The sequence below is a fragment of the Bos indicus genome, chromosome 1, assembly GCF_029378745.1.
Source record: "Bos indicus isolate NIAB-ARS_2022 breed Sahiwal x Tharparkar chromosome 1, NIAB-ARS_B.indTharparkar_mat_pri_1.0, whole genome shotgun sequence".
NCBI lineage: Eukaryota > Metazoa > Chordata > Mammalia > Artiodactyla > Bovidae > Bos > Bos indicus.
In genome coordinates, this window is record NC_091760.1 from 47,036,933 (window position 1) to 47,064,056 (window position 27,124).

Here is a 27,124-nt window from a genome sequence, read left to right on the forward strand (position 1 = left end):
TGGCAAATAGATGCGGAAACAGTGGAAATAGTGGCTGACTTTATTTTTTTGGGCTCCAAAATCATTGCAAATGGTGATTGCAGCCATGAAATTAAAAGACGCTTACTCCTCGGAAGGAAAGTTATGACCAACCTAGACAGCATATTTAAAAGCAGAGACATTACTTTGCCAACAAAGGTCCGTCTAGTCAAAGCTATGGTTTTTCCAGTAGGCATGGATGGATGTATGAGTTGGACTATAAAGAAAGCTGCGTGCTGAAGAACTGATGCTTTTGAACTGTGGTGTTGTAGAAGACTCTCGAGAGTCCCTTGGATTGCAAGGAGATCCAACCAGTCCATCCTAAGGGAGATCAGTCCTGGATGTTCATTGGAAGGATCGATGTTGAAGCTGAAACTCCAATACTTTGGCCACCTGATGTGAAGAGCTGACTCATTTGAAAAGATCCTGATACTGGGAAAGATTGAGGGCAGGAGAAGAAGGGGACGACAGAGGATGAGATGGTTGGATGGCATCACCGACTCAATGGACATGACTTTGGGTGGACTCTGGGAGTTGGTGATGGACAGGGAGACCTGGCGTGCTGTGGTTCATGGGGTTGCAAAGAGTCAGACACGGTGGAGTGACTGAACTGAACTGAACTGAATGGTGAACTCCAAGTCAGTTACACTAAGGGGAACCTTCTGGTGCCCTGTCCCTGGGGTGAGCCCCTGCCGACCCATGCCTCCACAGGAGGCCCTCCAACACTAGCAGGTAGTTTTGGTTCAGCCACCTGTGGGGTCACTGCTTCTCTCTTCTGGGTCTTGGAGTGCACGACATGTTGGTTGTGCCCTCCAAGACTGGAATCTCTGTTTCCCCCAGTCCTCTGGAAGGCCTATAATCAGATTCCCTGGGGATTCCCAGTCCCCTTGTTGAATCCCCAGGATGGGGAGCCTAATATGGTGTTCAGAACCTTCACAATAGTCTGAGAACTTCTGGTACTATTGTTCTCCAGTCTGTGGGTCACCCACAGAGAAGGTATGGGATTTGATTTTTTTGTGTGTGATTGTGCCCCTCCTACCATCTCACTCTGGCTTCTTCTTTGTTTTTGGATGTGGGGTTTCTTTTTTTGGTGGGTTCTAGTGTCCTCCTGGGGCTTCTCTGGTGGCTCAGAGGTTAAAGCATCTGCCTGCAATGTGGGAGACGCCGGTTCAAACCCTGGGTCAGGAAGACCCCCTGGAGAAGGAAATGGCAACCCACTCCAATATTCTTGCCTGGAAAATCCCATGGAGGGAGGAGCCTGGTAGGCTACCATCCACGGGATTGCCAAGAATTGGAATCGACTGAGCGACTTCACTTCAGTTCACTTCAGTGTCCTCCTGTCGACAATTATTCGGTAGCTAGTTGCAATATTGGTGCTCTCACAGGAGGAGATGAGTACACATCCTTCTACTCTGCCATCTTGAACCAGAAAGTCTGACGTTTCTGTATCAGAGTTCAATCTCTCCTTTAACTAATCCTTCATTCCTCTCCCCATTACATATGTACCTGAGATGAATGAAATCTTGATGCAGTCTCCACCACTGCAGTCTCCACCACAGTCTTTTTCCTAGGGAACATGACCTAAAATAGGTAGGGAAGAGTTTCAATTCCAAAATGATTTCTTCTTGTTAGTAATTCAATATTCTTCTGGTGTATCTTCCTTCTTCTAACAATTGTGTATCCTGGGAAATCAAGCATTTTCATAACTGGCATAGTACAATATAAATCAGAAGGCGAGTCCATTAAAAATAAAATTTAACAGAAGTCTGGATTCTTGCCAATTCTTTCTCTGCATTAAGATGCTTAAAGATCTTTCCACATAATGGCACATGACCAGAAAATTGAAGCCATTGCTTCAGTTTCAGGTGCCCACTATACAAAAGGCATTTTGAAAAATTAAAAAAATAAGACATGATTCCTGCCCTCAGGAAAAAAACAAAAACAAACAAAAAACTATAAAATAGAGGAAGAGAATGGTAACATTAGTGTTTCTAAGAAAGTGTTATGACTTCTGATTAGTGAGGGCTTAATCAGTTTTATCTGCGGTAATCAGAGCAGCCATCTGAAAAATGTGATATTAAGAGGGCAGAAGGGCTCCATGTGATCAAGGATAAGATCTTAGTCAACTCAGTGTTTTAAATCAGTTAACTGCCTTTTTAGGCACTCTTGACTCTCTGACATTTTGTTAATTCTGGATGGCCCAATATGAGTCAGTGCAGGGTTAATTGATTTTTCCAGTGAACTCAGGTCAGCTAACCTTTATGTGACTTCAAACTCCCATTTCATTCTTTTCATAATCCAGCCATAAGATCAAGCGACCTTCTCAATAACTTAATTTTTCAGGCTTTGCCAAAAGTGTTTTCACTGGTTTCTCATAACTCTGTATGGGATAAATCATGAGAAAATTTAACAAGGGCTTGTGTATCCACTTATGTTGATGAATCATTTGCTTCTAGTCCTGGATTCTTCTACCTCTTCCTGCCTCATTAACTCTAATTGCTTCTATTTTGTTAACAAGTGGTTTTGTCTGCATTTTTGTTGGAAGCAAAAGATCCTGTGAAGGTGGAATCTGTCATGAGTAAAAATTATGTCAATTGAAGTGAAATATAATTTAACCTCTTTTCCTTTAAATTTAGACTTGAAATTATCATTTCAACATAAGGATTCAATAATCTGAGTTGGAACCAGTTCTGAGTCAATGTTGTACTGAGGGATGTCCCATTCCTGAACAGAGCAGGGGATTTAACGGCAATCTGTCAGCTAAATTATAATCTTTGAAAATGTCCCCAAAATGCTTTTTTCTAGGTTCCTGACATACTTCTCAGGATATATTTGTACCCAAAGCAGCCTAATGAGCCTGAAAAAACTGTGGATTTTCCATTTCCATTGATTTGTGGCCATTAAATAGAAATCCCTGAATCTACTAGTGGACGTGAGTCAGCTGCTAGGATTTGCTCATGAAGAGCCTCTCCATCTACTCATCTGTCTTGGGATAGGGGGCAGCTCTGAAGATGGTCCTGAGAAGTCCAGTGTTACAGAGCTATCTTCTAGGGCCTCAACTTGAATCTTGTGGTTGTGGTTGCCGGAGGGTTTACTACTACTACTAAGTCGCTTCAGTCATGTCCGACCCTGTGCTACACCACAGACCGCAGCCCACCAGGCTCCCCCGTCCCTGGGATTCTCCAGGCAAGAACACTGGAGTGGGGTGCCATTGCCTTCTCTGGCCTGAGTGTCTAGGCTTGTACTATAAATTCACCTAGAGGGAAACTGACTCAAAATCACATTACATGTTGGCTCTGTGATAATTATGAAGATGATACAATATGTAAAAATACGTACAGAAACTGAACAAGCTGGACCCCAATTGAAGTTCTGATTATGATGGGAAGTTCTCTTCGAATTTTACAAGTCTGTTGAAATTAAGTGAATTATGGTAAATTAAACCTTTATCAGTGTTTGGGACATAGCAGGTGCCAAGTACATGTTTTTCTCCTTTGTCTTCCCTTCCTTTCCCTGTGAATGTAAAAACAATGATCATGGAAACTGACAAACATACCAGTTGATTAATTACCCAGCAAATCATTTTAGGTACTTTACTGTGTGTCTGGTGTTACAGGATTCGTGTAGGACACCAGAGATGTTATATAATGGCCAAATCCTTAAAAATATGTTATTATAACTTATTTTTCAATGTTTTAAAATGTATATCACATAAAAATGACTATTTTAAAATTACTTTAACAAAAATTTTAACCAAAATAAGTGTATAATTCTGTGGCATTTAATATATTCATAATGTTGTGCAATAATTACCCCTATCTCCTGAACTGTCTTATTTTCTCAAGCTGAAACTTTGTATCCGTTAAACAATTATACCCCATTTCTTCCTCCCCTAGCCTCTGGTAATTACCATTCATTTTACTTTCTGTTTTTATAAGTTTGACTCTTCTGGTATCTCAAATAAGTACAATCATGCGGTAGTTGTCTTTTTGTGACTGGCTTATTTCACTTAGCTTAATATTCTTAAGGTTCATCCATGTTGTAGCATGTATCAGAATTTCCTTCATTTTTAGGGTTGAATAACATATCATCGTATTTATATAGCCCATTTTGTTTATTCATTCATCTGTTGATGGACATTTGGCTATAGTGAACAATGCTGCTATGAACAGAGAGGTACAAACGTATGTTTGAATGCCTACTTTCAGTTCTTTCGTGTATATATCTGGAATGGAATTGCTGGATCAAATGGTAACTCTATTTTTAATTTTTTGAGGAAATGCTGAACTGTTTTATGCAGTGGCTGTACCATTTGACATTCCTACCAGCAATGTACAAGAGTTTCAATTTCTCCATATTCTCATCATACTGTTATTTTCCACTTTTAAGAAATAATAGCCATCCTAATGAGTGAACGATTATCTTTTTGTGGTGTTGCTTTGCATTTTTTCTAATGACTAGAGGTGTTGACATTTTCTCATGTGCTTATTGACTATTTGTATATCATGTTTGGAGAAATTCCTTTTCAAGTCCCTTTCCATTTTTGAATTGGGTTGTTTATATTTTCATGTTGAGTTGTAAAAGTTCTTTAACTATTCTGGATATCAATCTCTTACCAGATACCTGACTTGCAAATATTTTCTCCCATTCTGTGAGTTGTCTTTTCACTCTTTTGATAGTGTTCTTTGATGCACAAAAGTTTTTAATTATGATGCAGTCCAATTTATCTGTATTTTGTTTTCTGTGTTTTTGGTGTTATTTAAAGAAATCATTGTAATTCCTATATAAAGATTTTCCATTATTAAGAAACATGCTTTTTTTTTTTTTTGTAAAGAAAAGTCTTAATGGAACTAGACCAGTGGATAATCATTTCTAATTGAAGAGAGTAGAAACTAAGTATATAGTTGTTCAGAAAAGGAGAGAACAATCCAAGTTCCTGAAAGAATCTTAATTTTCCATTAATTTGATTCCAGCAAGAAGAAACAAATTGGAAAAACAGAAGACACAGTGTTTGCCCAATCAAAAGGGAGCTCTCTAGGATGAAGACAAACACTTGGAGTAAGTGATTGTTGGATAATCATTTCAAAGAAATAATTTGGATTTGTATAGTACTTTGTTTATATTTATTGATTACATATGCTTTTATCTCCCTAATCCAAATAAACCTTCAGGAACAGGAAAAAGCTTGTTTTGAGGTAGTAGACTGATGGTGCATGGGAGTAAATGGTTAAGCAATTTTTGTAAGCAAGTAAATCTAATTTTGCAATCCAATTTGGGAGATCCTTCACTTGTCACTGAAAATTTCCATTTGTATGGTTTTGTTTCATTGATGAAAAGAAAATATTTGCATCCATGTGTCCTAAATTTTCCAGGGCACTTGCAATTTTAAGTTATTTTGTACTAAGACAAGAGACCTTGGTTTTTGATTTAGAAAGGAAGGATTTCCAACATATTCTAGTTAATATTTTTTAATGTCATGCCAATCATTCTATCAAATACCTTTCACATCACAGTATGAATTTGCAATAAAATACTGAGTAGTTCCTTAAGATTGTATGGGTCTGTTAAAAATTCCAAACTGAATTTTATTGCATCCCAGTAGTTCAAGGCTAACTCTCAATTTTTGTTTGTTATATAATTTTTTGTTGGACTAGTATTCAAACACACAATTCCTTTATCCTATTCCTTTATTTTTGGGGGGCTGAATTTTCTTCTTAGGACTAATTGATTCCCATCTTTGGGAGGGGCCAGATCATGCAGGGTCCTGTGTGTCTAGACCAGATGTATGCATTTTATCTGGCATGGACTGGGCACAGGATTATATAGGTTTGTAGAAAGGCTCGCTCCGGCAGCTTTATGGAAAAGGGACTCAAAGCAGGTAGGATGGGGCCGATGGTTTAATTCTTCTCTTTTCCCTTCATATCCCAGCCTCACTGAGGAAAGGATCCTTATATTGGGTATCATAATCCCATGCTGAAAGAGGGAGAAAGGGGTTTTCCAAACAGAAATACAACCAACATCCAAACACAAACATGTTCCTATGGGTTTCTACTGTCAAAATCCTGAGATGTCTTTTATAATGTTTACCAGGCAGCCAGCCTGTCAACCAGGCTCACTAGCATTGAGGCTTCACTTTCCTTTTTTTGTAAGCTGGCAGGTTTCTTCACTTGCAGTTTGCTTATCTTCTCTATAGAGCAACTGCTCAGATGCTGAACCTTGGCAATTGGGACATGCAATTTATATTCTGAAATGAAGGCTCTATATTTGTAATTTCCCCTTGAAAAATTTCAAATATATACAACAAGAGAGATGATGTTATGATTTCTCCCATACATTCCCAGCATCTGTGTTCAGTAATTAGGAATATTTTGCCATATTTGCTCTATTACTAAACACATTGTTTTGCCAAATTATCTCAAAGGTAATTCCAGACCTCGTGTCATTTCACTCCTACATACTTCTGTGGGCACCTTGTAAAAATGTAAACATTTTCTTATGTAACTACAATTCCATCATCATGTTGAATGGTATTAAGAAGAATTCTTTGGTATTCTCTAATATACAGCCTAAATTCAAATGTCCCTGATTGTCTAAAAATATCTTTCTATAGTTAGTTTGCTGAACTAAGATCCAAATAAGATCAAATATATTTTATAAACATTCCGTCGTACTCCAGATATTAGGCTTCCCCTCCTTGCCTAAGAACTTCCTTAATCCCAGCCTTTTCAGTTTGCATTTGGGTAAACTACAATTTTGGAAGCCATTCAAATTCATTTCATTAAAATAGTTAGTATGTGTTATAGGCTGAATAATGACCCCTGGTAATAAGTTCAGTTCAGTCGTTCAGTCGTGTCTAACTCTTTGTGACCCCATGAACTGCAGCATGCCAGGCCTCCCCATTCCTCACCAACTCCTGGAGTTTACCCAAACTCATGTCCATTGAGTCGGTGATGCCGTCCAACCATCTCATCCTCTGTCGTCCCCTTCTCCTCCTGCCTTCAATCTTTCCCGGTATCAGGTCTTTTCCAATGAGTCAGCTCTTTGCATCAGGTAGCCAAAGTATTGGAGTTTCAGCTTCAACATCAGTCCTTCCAATGAACACCCAGGACTGATCTCCTTTAGGATGGACTGGTTGGAGCTCCTTGCAGTCCAAGAGACTCTCAGGAGTCTTCTCCAACACCATAGTTTAAAAGCATCAATTCTTTGGCGCTTAGCTTTCTTTTATAGTCCAACTCTCATATCCATACATCACTACTGGAAAAACCATAGCCTTGACTAGATGGACCTTTGTTGGTAAAGTAATGTCTCAGCTTTTTAATATGCTGTCTGGTAATAAAACGGGTCCTAATCTCAGGAAGCTGTGAATGTTACCTTCTACTGCAAAAGAATCTTTGCAGATGTGATTAAATTAAGGCTCTCTCCATGAGGAGAGCATCCTGGATTAACAGGTGGGCAATAAATATAATCACAAGTGTCCTTTTAAGAAGGAGGCAGAGGGAGATTTGACACAGATTGGAAGACCATGTGATGGAAGCAGAAGGAAAGAGAACCGTAGAGAGAAGATACTGTACTACTGACTTTGAAAATGGAGGAAGAGGTCACAGGACAAGGTATTCAGGTGGCTATTAGAGACAAGAAAAGGAAAATAATTCTTCCCTAGAAACTTTAGTGAAGGGGCACGATCCCCCTGGTACTTTGATTCTGTCCTAGTGAAACTGACTTCAAGTTTCTGGCCTCCAGAATTATAAGAGAATACATTTGTGTTGTTCTAAGGAACTAAGTGGACAGTAATTTGTTACAGAGGCCACAGGAATCTAATATACTATAGTTCAAAGGTATTTACTAAGAAAGAATTCCATTCTCTGTAGAAGATGAAATAATTCAGAGATCAGAGCTTCCGGAGAGGCAACATTTAGTAGAGGGAAAGGTAATGACCTGGGAACTGAATTCTTGATTCCATCCTGCCAGGTTTTTGGCCAAGTCACTTTTCTGAAATTCTGTTCCCACATATATAATGATCGAGGGAATGAATGGCATAAATAATACTCGAGGGCCCTTGATTCTCCCTACCCTGTTTTACCAGATGAAATCAAGTAGGGGCAGAGGAAAACAACAGAGTTCTTATAAAAGGCCTTGAGGCTGTAGGAGATGTGGGGAAGGGAGGAAGGAAGGAAACATTGCTTGGCAACAAAAGTTACTTTACATCAATGTTTGCCAATGTTTGCGCAGACTTGGAATATGTTTATATGCTGTGGATGGTATTGCCTTGGGTCTTACTGAGAGCAGGGCACTGGCCAGTCCGTGTTTTCTTCCGTGAGTCACATATAGCCACAGCCGCCTGATCTCCAAATCAGGGCTGTAAGGGGCTCCAAACCTAGACGCTGAAGACAATATTTTTTGAGATTTCTCATTCCAGAGAAGTCTCTGAATGCAGAACTTGGGTGCCTCTGAGCTTTTTTTTTTATGTAACAGTTTTCCTAATAAACCTGCAAGAGGTTTCTTCATAAATAAATATTTAGTAAGTGTGTAATGGTCCCTCTACTGGGTTAAAAGGTTTTTATGTAAAATCATTCAGTCTTCACTAATGTCTGTCTCTGTGAAGTAGTTATCAGCACCTCTGTTGTGCTGGCAGAGAAACTGAGGCTCAGAGAGGATAAGACTTTCCCCATGGTGAAAATAGCTGGTAAGTGGCCAAGTCTGAAATTGGTCGCAGGCCACCTGGAACCAATGGCCACGTATGGGAGATGCTTTTCTCTTTGAAAGGTAACTTGAGGTGATGTGGATGGGCACATAAGGCATCTAGCTGTGTGTCAGACTCCCAGTCTTCCTTTTCTCTAAACTGTTGCTTTTCCGTGTTGTCTTCTTAGATGAAAGAACAATGAGAAAACTTTGTGCCTGGGCTTAGAAACTGCCATAAAAGAAGTACAGTCACTTCTCACCTACCACCTGGAATCACTTTATTAGTGCCTAAGAATTTGGAAAAATCTGAACTTGTGTTGCACTGGTAATCTCTAAGATATGCTTTACTATTTACCTAAATACTTGATTCTTTTTTCTTGGATATTGTTCATAAGTCTTCCTTAGATTATATGTTCTTTCAGTCCAAGAATGATTTTATTGCTTTTTTTTTCTATACCCTCCCATTTCTCCAGAGTGTTGCTGAGCATATGAAATAAGTTTTAAAGATTATTTACTTTCAGTGGATCATAGAAAGGTGCATGGAAGAATATATATTTTTTCCCCCATCTTAAAGTGGAGATAATGATATTCACCTGAATAAAAAGAAATTTTATTTTGACCACATTGTTTTCCTAATACAAAGACTTTGGTTTCTTCTGAAACCAGTCTCTGAACATATCTTTTGGGATCCATGAGAATTTTTCCTTTAAAAGGAGTCAATACATTTCCTGACGTTGAAACCAATTTAGCTTTTCCTTTGTTCAGGATAACTTAGCTCATTCTGTAATTGATCAGGGCTTCCCTGGTGGCTCAGATGGTGAAGAATCTGCCTGCAATGCAGGAGACCTGGGTTCTATCCCTGGATTGGGAAGATCCCCTGGAGGAGGGCATGGCAACCCACTCCAGTATTCTTGCCTGGAGAATCCCCATGAACAGAGGAGCCTGGTGGGCTAGAGTCCATGGGGTTGCAAAGAGTTGGACATGACTGAGTGACTAAGCACAGGATAATCGATTAAGGTGGATCTGTGTACACACACATCCTACCTATACATAATATTATTTTCTGAACCAATTGAAAGTAAGTGGCAGACTTAATATCTATTTTACCACTAAATATTTCAATGTATATTTCCTAAAAAGAACTTTATCTTATGTAAATACTGCATAATTATTAAAATCAATGGATTTTTACATAGAATAATTTATTTAATTATTGATACAAAACTATTTTATAAACAACAGACCTTATTCAGATTTTTCCAAATGTTTTACTAATGCCATTTATAGTAAAAGAAGCAAAAGAGTTTTTTCCTGGTCCAGGATATGATTCAGAATAACAGGCTGCATTTAATTGTTGTGTCTTTTTTTGTCTCCTTTAATCTGGAATTGCTTGTTAGTTTTGCTTTGTCTTTTATGACCTTGACCCTTTATTTTTAAAGGCACAGACCATTTGTTTTGTAAAATTGCCCTCAATTTGGATTTGTTAAATTTCATCTCTATGATTCAATTAAAGTTATGTATTTCTGGTTGGAATACCATCGAAGTATTTTTCTGTCCTACTAAGATTGTGGGTTTGTCTGTTTCCTTTTTAGTTTTGTAATTTTTTTTTTTGCCTTATATTCCAATGCTGTGCTATTAGGGGTATATGAATTTGTTATATATTTCTTCGTGGGTTAAAACTTTTATAAAGTGTCCCTCTTTACCTCTAGCAGTGCTTTTTGCTGTGAAGTCTATTTTATTTATTTTTTAATATAAATTTATTTATTTTAATTGGAGGTTAATTACTTTACAATATTGTATTGGTTTTGCCATACATCAACATGAATCCGCCACGGGTATACACGTGTTCCCCATCCTGAACCCCCCTCCCACCTCCCTCCCCATACCATCCCTCTGGGTCGTCCCAGTGCACCAGCCCCAAGCAACCAGTATCATGCATCGAACCTGGACTGGCGATTCGCTTCATATATGATATTATACATGTTTCAATGCCATTCTCCCAAATCTATTTTAAATATGTATCAGATCCTGTCAGTACCCTCATTTTTCCTTGACTCTCGCCATTTTTATGCACAGTGGTGCTTACTGCGATCACCTGTGGCTCTCCATCTGAGGGCTTTCTCTGGTTAACTAGGCTTGTGTGCAGGGCAGATAGGCCATTAGTTCTGGGAAGCTGATGCCCCAGTAGCAGTCCTTATCTTAGGATAGATGGGAACTGGAGGATAAATACCTTAGCTTCATTGAGTAGGGGAACTCTGAGGAGTATTCTACCTCTCTCAGAGATCCTTGGTGGGGTTGAATCCGTTTCCTATAAGGTAATCTGATCACTAATACATCCAGTATTGTTTCCTTTCTTTCTTGTATCACTTGTCATCCTTCCCAGTTCTCCTTCTGGAGCTTCCTGGAATCACTTCCCAAATAAACTATGTGTTTTCAAATATTTGTCTTAGATCTGTTTCAGAGGGAACTCAACCAAAGACAGTTTTAAGTGATTCAGTGTTTGCACAACATATCTCTTGTGATTTCCAGTCTTTTTGTATCCTTTTATTGTATATATCTGGAGGAGGGCATGGCGACCCACTCCAGTATTCTTGTCTGCAGAATCCCCAGACAGAGGAGCCTGAGAGTCAGACACGACTGAGTGACTAAGCACAGCACATTGTGTATATATTTCAAGGAAGCAGTACATAGTATTTTGTTTTCTTTATTTAATGATACAGTCATTTGTGTTTTAATTGAATTATTTAGTTTATTTCCATTTAATGTAATTACAGATGTATTGGGGTTGAAATTTTAACCTTTGCTTTCTATTTCCCCTTTTAAGCTATTTGCCTCTTCTTCACTTGTTTTAGATTGATTTAATGTTTTTCATTATTCTATTTTGGTCTGTGTTAGCTTGATATTTGCAACCCCCTGATAGCTCAGTTGGTAAAGAATCCATCTGCAATGCAGGAGGCCCCAGTTCAATTCCTGGGCTGGAAGATCTGCTGGAGAAGGGATAGGCTACCCACTCCAGTATTCTTGGGCTTCCCTTGTGGCTCAGCTGGTAAAGAATCTGCCTGCAGTGCGGGAGACCTGGGTTCAGTCCCTGGGTTGGGAAGAGCCTCTGGAGAAGGGAAAGGCTACCCTCTCCAGTATTCTGGCCTGGAGAATTCCATGGACTATATAGTCCATGGGGTTGCAAAGAGTAGGATGTGACCTTCACTTTCTTTCACTTTACTACTATTGATTAGAAATCACCGTATCTATCCTCAACTTATGAATATCAACTTTGCTAGTTGAAGCTGTGACTCATTGTTCACAGCTGACATTCATAGTGTGTGGTTTTATTGCTATCAGTAGCTTATGTCAATTCTTTCCTAGCTTTTATTACTCTTTTCTTTTTACTTGGGCGAGCTGACCAATAATCTTACAGAGAGCTTAAAAGCAGGAGGGAGTAATAGTGAGAATGGTAAGGTTAGAGATCAGGGGAGGTATCATCATGGAACCAAAGAAACTATTTTTGATTTTTGGGGTTTTAATGACATCACCTTTTCCTTTGCTCCAGTTACGTTTCCTTTAGAATTTTTCAGCCTCTGATGCTTTGCCACTAATCTTCCCATAACTGTCCTTCCAACTCTATCCTTCCTGCTGTCTCCTCCTGTTCCTTTCTCTAACTCTGTATTAGTTTACTAAATCAACTGTTACAAAGTACCATAAACTTGGTGACTTAAAAACAAATTTATTGTCTCACTGGTTTGGAAGCTAGAAGTCTGAAATCAAGGTGTTGGTAGGGCCATGCTTCTTCAGAAGGGTCTAGGGAAGAATCCTTCCTTGTCTCATTCTAGCCTCTTGTGGTTGCCAGCAGTCCTTGGCATTTCTTGGCTTGCAGAAATATCACTCCAATCTTCGCCTCCATGTTTGTATGTTTTGCTCTGTGGTTTCACATGGCAGTCTCCCCTTTGTGAATGCTCAAAATCTCCCTCTTCTTTTCCAGATACCAGTTATTGGTTTAGGGCCCACCCTAATCCAGTATGACCTCATCTTAACTTGCTTACTTTTGTAAAGACTATATTACCAAATAAAAGTCACATTCTGAGGTTCCAGAGAGATGTAAATTTTGGAGGAACATCATTCACCCAGAAAAAACTTACCCTATTGTGCAGTAAAAGTAGCACTGGCCTAAAAATTGAAATAGTCCTAAGTACTCTGTCTGTGCTACTAATTTTATGGGTGGAGACTTTAGAATTCACAAGCAGAGGTTCAAATCTCAGCTGTCACTTAAACTCACTGAGCCTCAATGTTTTCATCTGTAAACCAAGGATAATTATACCTGTGTTTTAGATTGGACTAAATAAGATCACACTTTTTAAGTGCTAGGCATAGCGCTTAGCACATTGTTGGTGTTTAACAAATGCTGATTTTCTACCCACATTCCTTAGTTTCTTCATGGTAAAATTGTGAGGTTATTTTCAAGATTTTTCCAGCTTCAAAGTTATGATAGCTTCTTTAAACTGTTGCTTCTTCATTCCCTGCCTGGCCGATTTCTCTCTCACCTTTTCTTTTTGACAAGTTAGGCTCTTCATTCCAGTGTTTTGTGCTTTCCCCCCTTCATTCTCTTCCTAATTTTCTTTTCCCCATTTTTATTCCTTGTGAATATTCACCTGCTTTGGCCAGTAACAGTCCCAGTTTATGCCTGTTGTACCAATGTAGTTATTGATGTTCATTCATAGTACTCTGACTTGGATCATGAGTTATATGGTCACCAGCTTAGAATGTTTTCATAGTACTTGGACCTTCCTGTATCATTGCATGGTCTACAATACATCAGTTGTATTTTACTTTGTTTTGTGGGTCTGTTTCTTTGGCAGAATTGAGGGAAGCAATTGGGAATGTTTTTCCATGTTTCCCCAAAGTCTAGCAGGTGTCCGGCTCATGGGAGCTGGTGCTCAGCAACGTTTGTTGGACATGTGAATGACCTGGAAACCTTGCTTCTTTCTGTGTAGAGCAGGTGCTCACTAAATACTCTTTAAATTGAAGTAGATTGCTGCCCTTTATGAAAGTGAAAAATGAACCCAATAGGAACACTATTCTTTCTGCCTTCCTTTATTTGTCATCATTAGCTTAGAGATCTCATTTTACTTCCAGATTTGTGACTCAAAACAGCTAGCCTCACCCCTAGTGGTTTTGATTCTTTGAAAACTGAAATTATCCTTTTCACGACTCCAGTGGGCGCTGTGGTGACCTGCTTTCCAGTTCCTGTGTGCTTTAGGCAAGTGTGGTGGAGGTGGTTTAGTCTATAAGTCATGTCTAACTCTTGTGACAACGTGAACTGTAGCCTGCCAGGCTCTTCTGTCCATGGGATTTTCCAGGTAAGAATTCTGGAGTGGGTTGCCATTTCCTTCTCCAGGGGATTTTTCCCACCCAAGGATTGAATCTGGGTCATTGCAGGCAGATTCTTTACCACCTGAGCTACCAGGGAATTCCCTTAGCCAAGTGTACCTCCATAATTAAAATCTTCCCATCAGCCTGGGCTCCTGAGGCTTTCTCTACTCTGTTGTCTGTTTCAGAAGCACTTTATCTGCCATCTTATTTCTAGCTTTGAGGCCACACCCTCTGCTGATTGCTTCATTTTGTGGCCATGCCTGTATAAGTGAAATTAAGTGGATAATTAAATCAACAATGGGTTTAATTCAGCCTCAAAGCCTGACACTTCTGTTACTCAGTTCAGCACCCCACCCCACTTTTTTTTATTTGTGGGCTGGGATTTTCTATGCTATGGGAACATTTTCTGGGCCTTGGCATTTAGTTCAAATGGTGGAATACATTTTCCCTCTTCAGGAATTATGAAATCAAATCCACCTGGATTGAGTAAATGGTTTGCTCTTTTATCTAATGGCTGAAAATCAGCACTTACTCAGTTTTCAATAAACAATTATGGATAATTTACTAAGTATAGTTAATGATACCAATAATTTTTGACTTTGGGAGTTCTGTAGAGACTGTGGAGGTATGCTGCTCAAATCAACCTTCATGAGGACCTCCTGTTAGGAGTGTGGTTTGTTCATTGTCTACAGCTGCAGCCTCTTTAGGACCATCCCCTGCTCTCACACTGCCAGACCCCACTCCTCCTGGGTTCTTCTCAGCTAGTGACTGAGTGTGGCCATTTCTGCCCAGCACAGGACCACCCTGCCATGGGTAATCTTTGCCTAAGGACTCCCAGTTGGCCTGACTTAGACTTTCTCAAAGATGTTCTTTAGTCTGATCTTCCTATTATCCTGTCTTTTTTCCCTTGTCTCTTCTTTCCGAAGAGTCAGACCTGCATCATGGTCTGCATCTGAAGACTCTCCCCATCAAGAGTGCTGCCTCTTCTCTTAATTCTTCACAGGCATTTCTCCCAAGAAATATCCTGCATGACTCATTTCATCTTGACACCCTGCTTCTTGGAAGAATCAAGCCAACACAAAATCCCATCCAGTAATGTAGATGAAATGTGTGCGCAAGTAATGCAGAATACTAATCATTCCATTCCTCTCCAACACTAATTGGTAGGATTAAAGTACAGTAGGGACATACAACCTTAGATGTAAAAATACGTACATTTTCCATAGTATGTCATTTCCTTGAATGCAAGGATGATGACCAATATAATTCTTTGTTCAGTTTATAGGACACATGACATGGGTGATTAAAAAAAGCATTTAACAGGAGAATAATAATAGAAGAAGCAGCAATAATAATAGTAATTTGAAGGCTCTCTTTATGCCAGGCATTAGGTGCTTCATATAATTATTTTTAGTCCTCATAACAACCTCACAAAGAATATATTGTTGTCATGCTCATTTTGTACATGAGAAAAAATGAAAATATAGTAGTTCGATAAATGGTTCAAGGTCAACTTGGAGCTAGTGAATGACTTTGCCAGGGTTTGGATTCAGGGTCCTCTAAAGCCCTTAGGTTTCTCATGATATCCTGCTTAGTCCTAGGGGTGATCTTTAAACTTAGGCCAGACCTAAATCAACCTGGTAAGTTTGAGCAGTATTCCTTCCTATGGTCTAGAGATAGGTTAGACTAGAGTCTTGGTCTATTGAGTTATTTATTCTAAACATTTAGTGTGGTATTTTAAAGGAATTAAAAAGAAATTAAGATATCTTTCTCCTTTCTTATTATGTTTGTGATCTAGAGTCGTGGAGCAAGAGAGTAGCCAGACAGAAAGAAGCCAGACACAAAAGCTCATGTTATATGACTTCATCTGTATAAAAATGTCCAGGATAGGCAAATCTACAGACATAATAAATCAGTGGTTGTCAGGAGCTGAGGGGAGACTAAGAAGTGACTGCTAATGAGCTGCGGTTTCTTTTTTGGGTGATGAAATGTTCTGAAATTAGATGGCAGTGATAGTTGTACAACCCTGTGAATATATTAAAAACCATTGAATTATATGTATACTTTAAAAGGGAAAATTTTTATGATGTGAAATATCTCTAAAAAATTATACATATACACAGAAGACTCTCAGACTCTTCAAAAACTCATAACTGTTGAGTTAGATGAAGCTTCTCACATTATGAATTTTTTTTCTTAATTTCTCTTTCTGATAGTGAATAACACTTTGTTATTAGTGTATAGAAATGCAACAGATTTATGTTTAATGATTTTATATCTTACTTCACTGAACTCATTTATTCTAATAGTTTTTTGGTGGGATCTTTAGAGTTAGCTATATGTAGTATCATGTCAGCTGCAAATAATAACAATTTTACTTCTTCCCTTCCAATGTTGTTGGTGGTGTTCAATTGCTCAGTCACGTCTGATTCTTTGAGACCCAATGGACTGCGGCATGCCAGGTTTCCCTGTTCATCACCAGCTCCCAGATCTTGCTCAAACTCATATCCATTGAGTTGGTGATGCCATCCAACCATCTTGTCCTCTGTGGTCCCCTTCTTCTTCTGCCTTCAGTCTTTCCCAGCATCAGGTCTTTTCTAATGAGTCAGCTCTTTCCATCAGGTGGACAAAGTATTGGAGCTTCAGCATCAGTCCTCCCAATGAATATTCAGGACTGATTTCCTTTTGGATTGACTGGTTTGATCTCTTTACAGTCCAAGGGACTTTCAAGAATCTTCTCGAACACCACAGTTCAAAAGCATCAATTCTTCGGCACTCAATCTTCTTTATGGCCCAACTCTCACATCCATACATAAGTGAAAATGAAAGGCGCTCAATTGTGTCCGACTCTTTGTGACCCCATGGACTATATGATCCATGGAGTTCTCCAGGCCAGAATACTGGAGTGGGTAGCCTTTCCCTTCTCCAGGGGATCTTTCCAACCCAGGGATTGAACCCAGGTCTCCCGCATTGAAGGCGGATTCTTTACCAGCTAAGCCACAAGGGAAGCCTGTACATACTACTGGAAAAAACGTAGATTTGACTAGATGGACCTTTGTCAGCAAAGTAATGTCTCTGCTTTTTAACATGCTCTGTAGATTTGTCATAGCTTTTCTTCCAAGGAGCAAGCATCTTTTAATTTCATGGCTGCAGTCACCATTCGCAGTGATTTTGGAGCCCAAGAAAAGAAAATCTGTCACTGTTTCCATTGTTTCCCTATCTACTTGCCATGAGGTGATGGGACCAGATGCCACAATCTTAGTTTTTTGAACATTGAGTTTTAAGCCAGCTTTTTCACTCTCCTTTTCCATCTTCATCAAGAGGCTCTTTAGTTCCTCTTCTCTTTTTGCCATAAGGGTGGTGTCATCTGCATATCTGAGGTAACTGATATTTCTCCTGGCAGTCTTGATTCTAGTTTGTGCTTCATCCAGCCTGGCATTTTGCATATGATGTACTCTGCATATAAGTTAAGTAAACAGGGTGACAATATACAGCCTTGATATACTCCTTTCTCGATTTGGAACCAGTCCTTTATTCCATGTCTGGTTCTATCTGTTGCTTCTTGACCTGCATACAGGTTTCACCAGGAGGCAGGTAAGGTGGTCTGGTATACCCATATGTTTAAGAATTTTCCAAAAAGTTTGTTGTGATTCACACAGTCAAAGGCGTTAGCATAGTCAATGAAGCAGACGTTTTTCTGGAATTTTCTTGCTTTGTCTCTATCTAACAGTTGTTCACAATTTAATCTCTGGTTCCTCTGCCTTTTCTAAATCCAGCTTGAACATATGGAAGTTCTCGGTTCACATACTGTTGAAGCCTAGCTTGGAGAATTTTGAGCCTTACTTTGCTAGCATGTAAAATGAGTGCAATTGTGCCTGGAGAATCCCAGGGACGGGGGAGCCTGTTGGGCTGCCGTCTATGGGGTCGCACAGAGTCGGACACGACTGAAGCGACTTAGCAGCAGCAGCAGCAGTGCAATAGTTTGAATATTCTATTTCTTGTCTGATTGCTGTAGCTAAGACTTCTGATTCATTTTTGAATAACAGTGGTGATAGTATCCTTGTATTTTTCCTGGTCTTAGAGGAAAAGTTTAAACTTTTCACCACTGAGTATGATGTTAGCTGTGGACTTATCACATATGGCCTTTATTATGTTGAGCTACAGTTCCTCTATATCCACTTTGCTTAAGGATTTTAATAGTAAATGAATGTTGGATTTTGTCAAGTGCTTTTTCTTAATCTATTGAAATGATCATGTGATTTTTATTCTTCATATTGGATAAACCATATCCTTCAGATATCCTTCATATCTTCAATATGGTATATCACATTGATTTTGCAGATATTGAACCATCTTTATTTCTTGGAATATGTTCCATATGATCATTATATATTATGTATTGTTGATTTTGGTTTGATAATATTTTCTTTCTGTTTATCAAGTATGTAATATGTAATCTCCTTTTTTTTTTTTAATAGTGTCTTTGTCTGATTTTGATATCAGGGTGATACTGGCTTTTAGAATGAGTTTGGAAGTGTTCCTTCCACTCCAATTTTTTGGAGCAGTTTAAGAAGGAAAGCTATTAACTCAACTTTAAATGTGTAGCAGAATTTTCCTGTGAAGCTGTCTGGTCTTGGACTTTTGTTTGTTGGAATTTTTTTTCATTACTTGTAGTCAATCTGTTCAGATTTTCTGTTTCTGATTCAGTCTTGGAAGACTGTATGTTTCTAGGAATGTATGTATCCATCCATTTCTTCTAGGTTATTCAATTTGTTGGCATATAATTGTTTATAGTAGTCTCTTATGATTCTTTGTATTTCTGTGGTGTTGGTTGAAATGTTTCTCTTCTCATTTTAGATCTTACTAATTTGGGACCTCTGTTTTCTTGATGACTAAAGGTTTGTCAAAGAAAGCTGAGCACCAAAGAATTGATGCTTTTGAACTGTGGTGTTGGAGAAGACTCTTGAGAGTCCCTTGGACTGCAAGGAGATCCAACCAGTCCATTCTGAAGGAGATCAGCTCTGGGATTTCTTTGGAAAGCATGATGCTAAAGCTGAAACTCCAGTACTTTGGCCACCTCATGCGAAGAGTTGACTCTTTGGAAAAGACTCTGATGCTGGGAGGGATTAGGGGCAGGAGGAGAAGGGGACGACAGAGGATGAGATGGCTGGATGGCATCACTGACTCGAAAGACGTGAGTCTGAGTGAACTCCGGGAGTTGGTGATGGACAGGGAGGCCTGGCGTGCTGTGATTCATGGAGTCGCAGAGTCGGACACGACTGAGCGACTGAACTGAACTAAACTGAAAGGTTTGTCAGCTTTGTTTATCTTCTCAAAGAGCCAGCTCTTTGTTTCATTGATCTTTTGTATTGTTTTCAGTCTCTATTTCATTTGTTTATGCTCTGATCTTTATTATTTCTTTCCTTTTTACCAACATTGGGCTTTTCTTATTCTTTTTCTAGTTTCTTTAGGTATAAATTTTTAGGTTATTTATTTGAAAATCACTATGACCTTTCCTTTTAGAACTGCTTTGCTGCATCCAAGAGATTTCAAAAAATTGTGTTTCCATTTTCATTTAGCCCAGGTATTTTTTGATTTAGGGCTTCCCCAGTGGCTCATGGTAAAGAATCAGCCTGCAATGCAGGAGCTGCAATTTTGGTCCCTTGGTCAGGTAGATCCCCTGGAGGAGGGCATGGCAACCCACTCTAGTATTCTTGCCTGGAGAATCACATGGACAGAGGAGCCTGGCAAGCTACAGTCCATAGGGTCACAAAGAGTTAGACATGAGTGAAGTGACTTAGCATCCATGGACACGTTTTTTTGGATTTCTTCACTGATCCACTGCTTGTTCAGTATATTGTTTACCCTCCATGTGTTTGAGTGTTTTCCAGTTTTTTCTTGTTGACTTCCAGTCTTATAGTGTTATGGTAGGAAAAGATGTTTGATATGATTTCAGTCTTCTTAAGGTTATTTAAGAGTTGTCTTATAGATAGCATGTGATCTATCCCATGGAATGTTCCATGTGCCCTTGAAAAGAATGTACATACCTCTGCTTTTGGATGGAATGTTCTCTACATATCTATTAAAGTTCTTGGGTCTAAGGTGTTGTTTAAGGTTAAAATTTCCTTGTTGGTTTTCTGTCCATTGATGTAAGTGGGCTATTAAAATCCTCACTAGTGTTGTTACTGTCAATTTCTCCCTTTATGTCTGTTAATGTTTGCTTTATGTATTTAGGTTCTCCTATGTTGGCTAAATATGTATTTTTGAGTGTTACATCCTCTTCTTGGATTGATCTCTGATCATTATGTCCTTTATCTCTTGTTATAGTCTTTAAATTCTGTTTTGTCTGACATGAGAATTACTACTCCAGCTTTCTCTTTCTTTCCAGTCACATGGAGTAATTTTTCCATCTGTTTACTTTCAGTCTCTGTGTGTCTTTTAGATCTTGTAGGCTGCATATATATAGGTCTTGTTTTTTTGCATCTGTTCAGCCACTCTATATCTTTTGTTTGGGGCATTAGGTCCATTTACATTTAAAGTAATTATCGACAGGTTTGTTCATTTGTCATTTTGTTACTTCCGGTTATTTTTCTAGTTCTTCTCTTTTCCTTTCTTCTTTAAGTCTCTTCCCTATAGTTTATGATTTTCTTAAGTATTATATTTACATTTCTTTATCTTTTTTGGGGAGTACTTATTATAGGTTTTTGTTTGTGGTTAACATGGGATTCACATCTATCTATCTATCTATATATGGCTATATATATTCCCTCTAGTACTTGTTTAAATTGATAGTCACTTAGGTTCAAATACATTCTATTTTTTTTTTTAATTTACAATATTGTATTGGTTTTGCCATACATCAACATGAATCTGCCATGGGTGTACACATGTTCCCCATCCTGCCCCCCCTTCCACCTCCCTCCCCATACCATTCCTCTGGGTCATCCCAGTGCACCAGCCCCAAGCTTCCTGTATCATGCATCAAACCTGGACTGGTGACTTGTTTCATATATGATATTATACATGTTTCAATGCCATTCTCCCAAATCATCCCACCCTCTTCCTCTCCCACAGAGTCCAAAAGACTGTTCTATACATCTGTGTCTCTTTTGCTGTCTCTCATACAGGGTTATCATTACCATCTTTCTAAATTCCATACATATGTGTTTGTATACTGTATTGGTGTTTTTCTTTCTGGCTTACTTCACTCTGTATAATAGGCTCCAGTTTCATCCACCTCATTAGAACTGATTCAAACGCATTCTTTTTAATGACTGAGTAATACTCCATTGTGTATATGTACCACAGCTTTCTTATCCATTCATCTGCTGATGGACATCTAGGTTGCTTCCATGTCCTGGCTATTATAAACAGGGCTATGAAGAACATTGGGGTACACACGTCTCTTTCAATTCTGGTTTCCTTGGTGTGTATGCCCAGCAGTGGGATTGCTGGGTCATATGGCAGTTCTATTTCCAGTTTTTTAAGGAATCTCCACACAGTTCTCCATAGTGGCTGTACTAGTTTGCATTCTCACCAACAGTGTAAGAGGGTTCCCTTTTCTCCACACCCTCTCCAGCATTTATTGCTTGTAGACTTTTGGATCGCAGCCATTCTGACTGGCATGAAATGGTACCTCATTGTGGTTTTGATTTGCATTTCTCTGATAATGAGTGATGTTGAGCATCGTTTCATGTGTTTGTTAGCCATCTGTATGTCTTCTTTGGAGAAATGTCTATTTAGTTCTTTGGCCCATTTGTTTGATTGGGTCGTTTATTTTTCTGGAATTGAGCTCCAGGAGTTGCATGTATATTTTTGAGATTAGTTCTTTGTCAGTTGCTTCATTTGCTATTATTTTCTCCCATTCTGAAGGCTGTCTTTTCACCTTGCTTATAGTTTCCTTTGTTGTGCAGAAGCTTTTAATTTTAATTAGGTCCCATTTGCTTATTTTTGCTTTTATTTCCGATATTCTGGGATGTGGGTCATAGAGGATCCTGCTGTGATTTATGTCGGTAAATACACTCTAGAAGGACTTCATTTTCTCTCCTCAAGCCCTAGGTTTCTTGATTTGATGTTATGTTTTACATCTTTTTACTTTATGTATCCATTAACTAACTGTAAAGTTAATTTATGATTTTGTCCTTTAATCTTCATGTTGGCTTTTTAATTGGTTGATCCACTGCCTTTACCATATATTTGTCTTTACCAGTGAGATTTTTTGCTTTCATACATTTTTGCATTTCTAGTTATGACCTTTTCTTTTCCCTTTAACATCCTTGTAAGACCAGTAATGAAGTTTTATCATTTTTGTTTGTTTCGGAAACTCTTTCTCTCTCTCTCAATTTGGAATGATAGCCTTACTCAATTGTAACTTTTTTTCACTTCAGCACTTTAGATACATTATGCTGTTCCCTTATGGCATGAAGTTTCTACTTTAAAACAGCTGATAGCCTTACAAAGCTTCCCTTGTATGTTACTCACTTTTCTTCTCTTCAGTTTAGTTCAGTTCAGTCACTCAGTCGTGTCCGACTCTTCGCGACCCCATGAATTGCAGCACACCAGGCCTCCCTGTCCAACACCAATTCCCAGAGTTCACTCAAACTCATGTACATCAAGTCTGCGATGCCATCCAGTCATCTCATCCTCTGTCATCCCCTTCTCCTCCTGCCCCCAATCCCTCCCAGCATCAGAGTCTTTTCCAATGAGTCAACTCTTTGCATGAGGTGGCCAAAGTACTGGAGTTTCAGCTTTAGCATCATTCCTTCCAAAGAAATCCCAGGGCTGATCTCTTTTAGAATTGACTGGTTGAATCTCCTTGCAGTCCAAGGACTCTCAAGAGTCTTCTCCAACACCACAGTTCAAAAGCATCAATTCTTCGGCACTCAGCTTTCTTCACAGTCCCTCTCACATCCATACATGACCACTGGAAAAACCATAGCCTTGACTAGACGGACCTTTGTTAGCAAAGTAATATCTCTGCTTTTGAATATGCTATCTAGGTTGGTCATAACTTTCCTTCCAAGGAGTCAGCTTCTTTTAATTTCTTCTCTTGCTGCCTTTCAAATTTTCTCTTTAAAATTTTCCATTTTAATGCTGAAATGCCTTGGTGTGGGTTACTTTGGGTTCATTTTGTTTGGTGTTCTCTATGATTTCTGGACCTGGATATTTGTTTCCGTCTTCAGTTTAGGGAAGTTTTCAGCCACTTTTTTTTTGGAGCTGCACAACATGACTTGTGTGATCTTAGCTCCCCTACCAGGGATTGAACCTGGACCACATAAAAGTGAAAGTGGTAAGTCCTAATCACTGGACTACCAGGGAATTCTCATCAGCCACTATTTCTTTAAATAATTTTCTGGCCCTTTCTCTCTTCTCTTTCTGGGACTCCTATAATACAAATATTAGCATGCTTGATGTTGTCATGAGTTTCTGAAAGTATCTTCTTTTAAAATCTTTTTCTTTTTAATGTTTTGATTGGATGATTCCCATCATTCTATCTTCCAGGTCACTTATATATTCTTATGTAGCATATAAGCAATTCCCTCTAGTGTATTTTTGTTTTTCACATGTCTGTATTCTTCAGCTCTGGTTGCTTCTTTTCTCTATTTTATAATTCTTTGTTGAAGTTTTCACTGTGCACTTTCATTTTTTTCCCAAGTTCTGTAGATCTTTATGACTGTGACTTTGAAGTCTTTATCATGTAAATTACCTATCTCTGTTTCATTAGGCTTTTTCCCCCTGGGTGTTTTTGTCTTTTCTTTTAGAATAAACTCCTCTTTCTCCTCATTTTGTTTGATTTTCTGTGGTTGCTTCTATAAATTAGGTGAAATAGTTACCTCCTCTGGTCTTGAAGATGTAGTGTTGGGTTGGAGCATTCCCTATGTAGACTGTATGTGCTGGGGTCACTTTGGCAGACCGACTGGGGCTGAAGCAGGCATGGGTGCAGGGGAGAGTTGCAGGGTGCACTGGGTTGGATCAGGGTTACCTTGGTTGAATGGCTAGAAATGGAGCAGTTTCAGGTTAGAGCTTTCCTAAGACAGGCCAAAACTACTGTCCTAGTGGGATGGCTGGAGCTTCAATGGGCACAGTGTGTGCCTGGGCTGCTGCCTTGGAGGGACAGCTGGCATTGGAATGGGTGTAGGCCAGGAGCATGTTGGGGTGGTGGCTTTGGTGGACTAGCTAGAGTGCCAGGCACTTTACAAACTCATACCTGAGCTGGAACTCAGAGAGAATGAGTTTATGTGTGAGACCTTTGAAAGCAGAGTTTAGATTTCCTTCAGCTCTCGGACCCTCCCAGACTTAAGCCCTATTGTTTTTCAAAGCCAGTTTTATGGGCTCATCTTCCCAGTGCTTGTCCCCAGAGCCGAGGTACCCAATGTGGGACTTGAACCCTTTGTTCCTTAGGGAGTACCTTTGCATTTGTGACATCTCCTTCTACTTGTGGGTCACTGTGCTGGGGTTTGACTAGATTATGGGTCTTCCCTTCCTACGTATGGTGATAAAGAAAAACCCATTGTTTTTCTTTGTATCGTTAATTGTAGATGAGCTTTTCTGCTAGTCTTCAGGTGCTTTTCAGAGTTTTTCTAGAAGTAATTAATTGACAGTAATTCTGTCAAAGTAATTGTCTAAATGTAACAGTTTTGGTGTCTGTGGAGGAGATGAGCTCAGGATCTTTCTATTCTGCTGTCTTGATCCTGCCTCCTGATTCTTGATTCTTACCTTGTCTTCTGAGAAGCTGAATGGACTTTACTCTAAAATGTATGCATACAATCCATGCTTTTAGACTTCTTTTCAAGATTTCAGTGTTCTCTATTTGGATGTGGGTGTCTGAACCAAATAATCAGTCAAACTCTCAACTCTGGATTTGGTCCTGGATCTAGTTGTCAGCCTCAGATGATGTCTCAGTGATTACAACAAACAAGATGACCTAGACAAGACTCCTGTTTTCATCGGTGGATCTTGGGCAATTTCTGTCCCCAGGTGCCTGGCAGGAACATTGATTAAGACATCCTTGCATGTCTATTTGGAACCCAGGAGGTTGTGCTGACTGCCAACACTATATACACTCATTTGGCTCCCATGGGTGTGGGAACTTCATGTTCTTGGCAGAGGACAGAGAAGCTTTGATTTTCCCCGCAAGTCCCTTCTGCCACTAAGTACAGGGTGCCTCTGCAAGGATGGGTTCCAGGTGGGGAGCTTTTCCTTCCATGTTCCACCTTTAACTATGGCAACCAGTTGTTGTAGGGCTCTGATTGAGTTTTTGTCTCAATTTTATAGCTGTAGAGTGAGATTAACGAGAGTAGATACAGTGTTGTGCTGATACGGGACAAGTTGGAAAGAATCTTATGAATCATTATGTCCCACACAGACTTACAGACAGTAAATGATAGTTCATGGCACAGCTGGGACTAAATCCAGGTCTCTGGATTTCTAGTCTAGGATTGTTTCTGTCTTGCTTTGACCTCTCCTAAGTAACTGTGTTCAGAAAAGTGGAAGCCGAAATAGAGCGTGGGTTGATTTATGAACTCAGAATCTTATGCTTCACTCTATTATATATGCAGCAACTTTCCAAACTGGGCTTTGTATTTCCTTCCTCTATCTTTCTCTTTAGGCTATTTTCTAGCCATTTTGGGGATAAGTTTTCAAATATTTCTGAGGTAGAACCTCAGAATTCAGCTTATTTCAGCATCATGGAGGTATTTGGTGGGTGAAAGATGAATAAGACCTAGCACCTGACCTGGAAGCATGCACAGTCTAGAAGAGCAACAAGCATAAACATAACACAGAATGATAGTTGCCATAATAGAAATCTACCTAAAGTATCAGCAGAGAAAATGTGCTGACTGAGTAGCGTCAGGGAATGGAGCATGGAAGGTAAGGAGATGGAAACTAAGTTGGAATTTGAAGAAAAACAGAAATTGGAATTGAAAAACTAACTGACTTTTAAAAAATTGAAATACAATTGATTTACAATATTGTGTTAGTTTCAAGTGTACAGCAAAGTGATTTGGTTATACACATATATATATAATTTTAAAAATTCTATTTTCAAATTTTAAAAATTAAAAAAAAAATTAAATCACTTTGCTGTACATTTGAAACTTTCGTAACATTGTTACTCAACTATACTCCAATATAAAATAAAAAGTTTTTAAGAAATTGAAGAAAAAACTTGATTAGGAATGAAAAAAAATACTCTTCCATTTTAGGTTGTTATGAGATAGTGAATGCATTTCCCTATGCTAAACAGTAACTCTTTGTTATCTACCTATTTTATATATAGTAATGTGTATCTGTTAATGCCATACTCCTAATTTATCCCTGCTTCCCCTTTGGTAACTGTAAGTTTGTTTGCTATGCCTATGAGTCTGATTCTGTTTCATAAATAAGTTCATTTGTACTATTTTTTAGTTTCCGTGTATTAGTGATATCATATGGTATTTGTTACTGACTGACTTTTTAATTCATGCTTCTACTCAGGTACTACTTTATTTAGCATAACAAAATTGTATTGTAAATGCTTCCAAAAGATAACATCCAGACTGGTACAAGTTAGAACTTAGGCTACATGCAGAACAACTCACCAGGAAAGTTTAGGACTTGGCTCAGATACTGTTTAAATAACACACCATTACTTTTTAAAAATTTATTTATTTTTTAATTGAAGGATAATTGCTTTACATAATTTTGTTGTTTTCTGTCAAACATCAACATATATCATCCATAGGTATACCTATGTCTCCTCCCTCTTTAACTTCCCTCCCACCTCCCTTCCCATCCCATCCCTCTAAGTTGATATAAAGCACCTGTTTGAGTTCCCTGAGACATACAGCAAATTCCCATTGGCTATCCATTTTACATATGCTAATATAAGTTTCCATGTTACTCTCTCCATGTATCTCACCCTCTCCTCCCCTTCCCTGTGTCCATAAGTCTTTTCTCTATGTCTCTCCATTGCTGCCTTGCAAATAAATTCATCAGTACCATCTTTCTAGATTCCATATATATGCATTAGTGTACGATATTTACCTTTCTCTTTCTGACTTACTTCACTCTGTATAATAGG

At 38.9% G+C, this 27,124-nt stretch overlaps 1 long non-coding RNA gene across 1 annotated transcript in view; it reads left to right on the plus strand.

Annotated features, from left to right (window-relative positions):
* LOC139182592 (uncharacterized) overlaps positions 1 to 27,124 on the plus strand; it is a 145,833-nt gene that overhangs the window by 47,333 nt on the left and 71,376 nt on the right. The window contains exon 4 of the long non-coding RNA XR_011566098.1: positions 4,992 to 5,076. This is a non-coding gene — a long non-coding RNA (uncharacterized lncRNA). The remainder of the gene's footprint in view (positions 1 to 4,991; positions 5,077 to 27,124) is intronic.